The sequence below is a fragment of the Oculina patagonica genome, chromosome 6 (assembly GCF_052425735.1).
Source record: "Oculina patagonica isolate OP01 chromosome 6, crgOcupat, whole genome shotgun sequence".
Classification (NCBI taxonomy): domain Eukaryota; kingdom Metazoa; phylum Cnidaria; class Anthozoa; order Scleractinia; family Oculinidae; genus Oculina; species Oculina patagonica.
The window spans coordinates 9,545,593-9,552,470 of record NC_135763.1 but is presented as its reverse complement, the minus strand read 5'-3'; the positions used below and the strand labels follow the sequence as shown (position 1 = coordinate 9,552,470).

General features: G+C 40.0%; 1 pseudogene; it reads right to left on the bottom strand.

Moving 5' to 3' along the window:
* Window positions 1–4,913: 4,913 nt before the first annotated feature.
* LOC144657837 (tyrosinase-like) lies at window positions 4,914–5,858 on the bottom strand (annotated as a pseudogene).
* Between the last annotated feature and the right edge of the window lie 1,020 nt (window positions 5,859–6,878).

The following is a 6,878-nucleotide window of genomic DNA, read 5'->3' as shown; positions in this document are numbered from 1 at the left end:
GTGATATTTTGTATTCTTTGTTATAAATTTGTATTCCTCTAATATTCTTATTATTCCTAACTGCGCTCGCTAAGATTTCTGCACAAAGTACAAACAAGATTCCAGATAAGGGACAGCCTTGTCTGACTCCTCTTTGTAAGCTGAAAAATTCGGAGGCATGTCCATTGTTGATAACACAGCTAGTAATGTCGGTATAGAAAGTTTTAATCCAGTCGCGAATTTGTGGCCCAAAGTTAAACGCTTCTAGAACTTTGGATAAAAACTGCCAATCAACCGAATCAAAGGCTTTTTTAAAATCGACGAATATTGCCATGCCTGGTATATTTTCTAAAGATGTTATTTTCATTATGTCTTGTATCAGCCTAATATTTTGGCCAATGTATCGCCCCTTGACGTAACCGGTTTGGTCGTCATGGATAAGTTTGGGGAGAAAGTTGGCGATTCTGCTTGCTATGGCCTTTGTTATTATTTTATAGTCAGTGTTTAATAAAGATATTGGTCTCCAGTTTTCTAAGTATAGCTTGTTTTTCCGCTTTTTTGGCACAACTTTGATAATTCCTTGTCTCTGAGTTATATTTAGACATTTGTGTATTAGAGCATAATTAAAACTTTCAACCATTTCATCTCCTAAGACGGACCAAAAATGTAAATAGAATTCTACAGTGAATCCGTCGCTTCCTGGGCATTTGCCTTTGGCACTCATTTTAAGCGTTTCAAAACATTCTTGCTTGGTGAGTGGCAATTCTAGCTTCTCTAGGTCAGCGTCGTTTAATTTTGGGAGGTTTGGGTCTTCAAAAAATAATTTATCGTGCCGGTTCTTTCGAGGTACCTCTGTGTAGAGGTTTTTATAAAACAGCTTTTGGCAGTGTAAAATTTCATTGGAGTCTGTTATTTCTTGGCCATCTTGAGATTTAAGCTTCGATATGTATGTTTTGGCATGCTGTCGTTTTTCCAAGTTTAAGAAATATTTAGTATTTTTTTCTCCTTGCTCATGCCATCTTGTTCTACTTCTTACAATAGCTCCTTTGGTCCGGTAATCAGCAATCTTGTTTAGCTCCGATCTCAGGCTATATAATTTAGCAATATTCTCTTTTGACCTGTTTGATACGAGTGTTTTCATTAAGGCGTCTATTTGATCTGAGAGATCTTTTTCTATGTTCTTACGCTCTCTGCTCTTTTTCTTTGAGTAACGCACGCAGAAACCTCTTATCTCCATTTTTATCATATCCCAGAATAAACCTTTATCTGTAAGATAGCAGTATTTCTTTTTGTACTCCGGTATTATACAATGAAGTTGTTCTAAGAAGGTGTTATCTTCCAAGAGAGAATTATTAAATTTCCAAAAACCAGGTCCTCTTTGCGCGAAGTCTTTAGATTGGAGTGTCATAATTATTGCAGAGTGATCTGACAAAGAGGATTCTTTTATCTCTGTGTTAAGCACGATCTCTAAGAGATCCTTAGAGACTAGCCAGTAATCCAATCTACATTGTACTTTTAGTGCCTTGTCGCGCCATGTGAATTGCCGTTGATCAGGGTGCTGATACCTCCAAACATCTTGAAGTTTTAACAGGTCGCGCAGTTCGAAGATTTCGCTGATTACATTGTTTTTTCTTTCTACCGCATTACCTCCTAGTTTGTCACGAGCTGTTAGCGCGCAATTGAAATCTCCACCGATTATAGTACTATCTATATTGTCCGACCGATTACTGAGAATGTCACGAACGTTCGAGAAAAACATTTTTTGATCAGAATTATTGTTCGGGCTGTAAATGTTACACAATCTAAAGGTGGTATCACAAATAGTTGCCTGAAGAATTAAATATCTTCCGTTTTTGTCAGTTTCGATGGTGTCAGCTAGAGCAGTTAATTTGGGATTCAATAGTATCATGACACCTCTCGAATGACTTGTACCATGGCTGAAATAAATTTTTCCACCCCATTCAGATTTCCATAAGTTTTCTATGCTTTTTGTTGAGTAGGTTTCCTGGAGGAATACGATATCAAATCTATTGTTGTGCAGCCACCTAAAAAGCTGTCTTCGTTTACGCGATTGGTTTAGACCTCTGACATTTAATGAACAAAGAGATGCTGTAAATGGAGTTGTCATAATTCAGACAAATGATGTTTTCTTGGCAAAAACATGGATGAAAATAACAATCAATATAGAGTTAAAATTGCTACGAAGCCCTCCTTGCGACCATTTTACTGCTAAAAGATCGTGTTTGTTAAGCAAGGCAATACCGCGAAACACAAAGCATAGGAGTGATATTAAACTGCGTGAAATGTGGCACGATAGAAGCAAAATAGACTTATTAGACTTAAAGCGGATCGAAAAAGTAATAGAAATATATATAATAAATTGCGCAAACACACACACAAAAAGACATAGATAACTTAGAAGATTAGAACGAAGCATGCTGAGGGGGAGGCAGAAAACTCAGGACACACAGGGGGAAAGTAATTATAGATAGGAAATAAAACCTCAATTCGGCCGAGTCCTTCCTTTGTTCAGGGACATGTCTGGTGTAATTGTCAAATGTTTTCTAGGTCTTCAAAAGAGAAGATTCGAATCCGTTCACCATCAGATGAGGACTTCACGTAAATCTTCCCATCCAGTGTCCACACGCTTGAGAGGTGTTTGTTTCTTTTTCGTTGATTTGCCTCTTTCACAATATCTCTTCTGTGCTGTGTTAAATTTTCATTGATATAAATGCGGTCCTGGTTTGATTCAACGGCGGACGAGAAAGAAGGGAAAATGTCAGAAACTTTGATGTTACGAAGCTTGATGCGTTCTTTATACAGTTTTGACTTTGTTTTGTGACTGCAGAATTTAATAATAATCGGTCGCTTTCCTTCTCTGCCTTTCAATTTATGTGAGATTTCGATGTCATCAGGCCGAATAGTTACATCGAGTGCACTTGCGATTTTGATGACAGCGCTTTCTGTGTCGGTGTAGACGTGTTCAGGTAGACCATGGATTTCAAGGGAATTTTTACGAGTATACTGCTCGAGGTCGTCGTAAGCACTCCAAACCCGTTGTGTTTCTTCTCTTTCCTTACCCAGTTGTTGCTTAGTGGCTTCTAAATTTTCCTTTGTCTTGTTGAGCTCCTTTTGTAGTGATGCATTGGTTGTTGTTGCTTTATTTAGTGAAACCTTGATCTCTTGTAGCTCTTTTTCATTGAAGGACAGCGAGTCTTTCAGCTCTGCGAGTTCGTTCTTGAGAGCTCGATTCTCTTGTGAAATTTCAGATACAGTAGCCCGAATGCTTATGAGGAGGTCTTTAATCTCGAGCAGGGTAGGCTCTTTCTCGGTGAACAAAACGCTCGCGTCTTCTTCTAAATCCGCCATGTTGGATTTTTTGGCAGTGCTTGTTTCTTCTTCTGTTGAGCCTCGGTCACCTCTTTTATTCTTCCTTGCTCTTTGCATGGAAGTTAAAGTTAGTATCAATGTCTCTCTGGGTTAGACCTAGGCTTTATCGACGATTTTACAGGCAAGGACGGCCAAATGTTTGCTTAGGCAAAAAACATGTGGCCGTACCGGACGAGGCCGCGCATGCTATAGCCTTACCAGCACCTACTCAAGCTGCACTAGCATCAAGCTACACTGACGTCCAGCTCCTACCCTTTATTACTAAAACATAACTCATTCTCAGCTCTCTGTTTCATCAGGGACCTTCAGATCAGAGTACTAGCATGAGATTGAGTACAAGTATGGTGTTTCAAACCTAGTGCTTTTGCTTTCGATTATCACATTTCACACCCGGTCTTGCATGGGTAGTCTCCTTTTCAACTGGTCAGCAACAGGGAGGAGTGAGGGCTCTGGGAACGTAACTGGATGGATACCACTCGATCTCATACTCGTACTCCGATCCGTGAAGGTCCCTATTACCAGTGGAAGAGCCTGTAGCCAATACATGTACATTGTCAAGCAGTGTCATTTTCCCTTCATTACAGTCAATAGTCAATTCTCATAACATTACCTTTAGTTTTTTAGGCACAGGATACGTGCAGCAGGCTATGTAGCTTGAGCCTTTTGCACACATTGCGGCCCTATGATTACTCTTCCAATTTCACATTTCCATAGAATTTAATATGAATTGAATCATATGCACTTGTGAACTTTCCATCTGATCCTTCAAATCACCAGTTACAGGCAGAACAATTTCAATAACTGACTTATCTCTATTTTCACTGTGTCATCTCACTACTTAAGAAAAGAGCTTCAAATTGACCAAATATAAAACTACCCCACTCACATCTTTAAAAGTGCATTTGTTTTACATCTAAGGATGTTATGCACGTAACGCATAACATGCATGACATCCTAAAAACGGCTGTGAAGGAGATTAGGTTTAACTAGGTTTGCGCGAAGTTTATTATTTGGTCACTTTAGAGATGCCAAGATAAAAGAGCTACCAAACTCAAATTTATGTCCTGGGCAAAAAACCCAATTTTAATGGTAAATCTGAGCCCATAATTTATGAACATACTAACTAAATCTCCAATCCACTGCATTATTAATATTTTTGGAACGATCTTCCAAATCAAACAGCGTTACATAATTATCAATTTTTTTTTTAAGCATTGTTTTTTGTCATTTAAATTCCCTATAAGTTAAACAAAAGAATTGAACTCTTTGTTTAACCAGCCAATAGTTCTGTGGTTGGCACAATCATAATAATAATAAATGGCGTCACCGATATCTTCGTTATTAGCTACACCCACTCAGGGGCACCCAACAGACCGTTTCGGTCAATAGCTGTTCGGAAGACCGATAATCGCCTACTATTTTCGGATTAAAGTGTGATGAAAAACTAGTGATTTCTTTAGCTCAAACTTTCGTGACATGGGCAAAGTAATGCTTGTTGTTTTCGGAGAGGAAAAAATGTCGTTTTGGGTACGAAAAAAGGCCAGCTACGATTTTCGAGAAGGTAACAGCCATTCCCAACCATAGTACTCTAACATAGGCAGCTTGTAAGGAATGCTAGTAAAGAAGACATTCTTGTAATCGTCACCTTTTTTCTGCCATTGGAGCCAAATCTTGTCCAGGTAGGAGTGATGAGGGATCACCTCAGGAGCGTTAGAAGCGGTTGTGTTGAACATCGTGCCACCTACAGCATTGTGAATTTCATTATGATAGATCATGCGAACTATTTTTTCGAACTCGAGAAACTTTTCCACCGGCAGCGCAAAAGTTCTGCTCAAATGTTCCGAATCCCCGGTTAGACTGGTATAGTTAAAATTTCTCCTCAGACAACCGCCTCCTATCATCTTTAGCAGACGCCATTTACCCCTGCTAAAGGGCCCGTTCTCGACGCAGTGATCTGTGGGGTTTCCATCGCCGCCTAACCCGTGGTCCTCAGGGCTCCAAAAGTCCTCGTTACCAGACCCACTCCACCAGTGGTGAGCGACTCGGCTCCAGTCCCAATAAGGCAGGGTCAGTCGACAGTCTATTCTGCGCAAGAGGTTCTCAAACTGAACTAAGAACCATCGATGCCACGGAAAAAAGATGTAAGGCGAATGGTGAAGCAGCTCATTTGGGGTGTTCATATGAATAGCGACCAATCTTTCGTAGTCTCTCTTAAAAGCAGGATGCATCGACGCCATCTTGTACGCGTCGAGAAATCGACGTCTGTCGTTAATGTCCATTTTGATGAAGTCTTTGCGTACTCGGAAACAGTTAATTAGTTTGCCATCCCGACATTCACAGCGTTCTTCGCACCTGTTCAGCACGTAGCTCCCTTCCTCTTAGCCTGCTGGACCTAGCTGGTCTGCTGTCATCATTCTCTGTTCGCCTGCTTCTGAAATGTTCCAGCTGATCAGAGCGAACACAATAAACCAATTACGGGCCTCCGACATCTTGTGTACGAACACTGTCAAAATAAATTAAGATATATTGAGTTTGAGACGTCCGCTTGCACTTAGCTAGTCATTTTTTTCAAGAATAAATTTTAACCACTAAGCCAATAATTTATTGGTTTGTGGTTAAAATTTTGTGTTTTACCAAAACCCGTTTCACCTCCTCGGGGTGTTTAAAAAATGTAATATGTCTAGCGGTTAGGGTTATCCCGGTTTCTTTTAGGGTTTAAAGCCAGAAAAAGGTTTTCTAGCTGATTTGGCTACACCCGAGGGGTAATGAAATCCGAGCAAACAAAACATGGTTAGTTAAAAATTAAAAGTGCAAAGAGCGTGCTGACTGAATAAGTATAACTTGACAAACTTGGGATTCTGTGATTTTGACACCCATTTGTATCTCCAAAGCAAAACTGAGTAGACAGAATTCTTACCTCAAGATCTTTCTTCTACAGTTAAAATATTTCTTATCACTTTTCTTCGCTTTAAGACGGTCCCGTAATCTGTCTCGGCCTTCAGAAGAGTGAGGCTTTCGGCTTTAGCTTGCATTTAACATGTTGAATATGCAGCCAGGGGCGTATCTAGCCTATAGGCCCGTAGGCCCGGGCCTACAAATTTTTTAGCCCACTCGTATTTTTAAAATCTGCTATCAAAAGAGTAATTGTGGCTGAAGCACTTTCAAGATGAAATAGAAAGCAATATGCATTATAAATATCGCAACTACCCTTTCTCGATTGATCAAGTCTCTAGCGAGTGGAAATACTTGGCTGCGTGACACTTGTACTTTAAAGCATAAAAAGGTAAAAAATTAAGTTCTCGTGTTCGAGTATAAAGTGCCAATTTAACAAAATAGCGTTCCAAACGTTTCGGGCTTTTTTTAATAGCAGGACGTCTTAGTTCACACCACCGACAGTAGCCAGTCTGGTCTTAATGTGGGAACTTTTCCATGCACGCACGCTTTCACCTGCGAAACCGGCTCAGTGTATGACATCCCTTGCCGCCGTTGTTCTGCGATCTACATCGCCG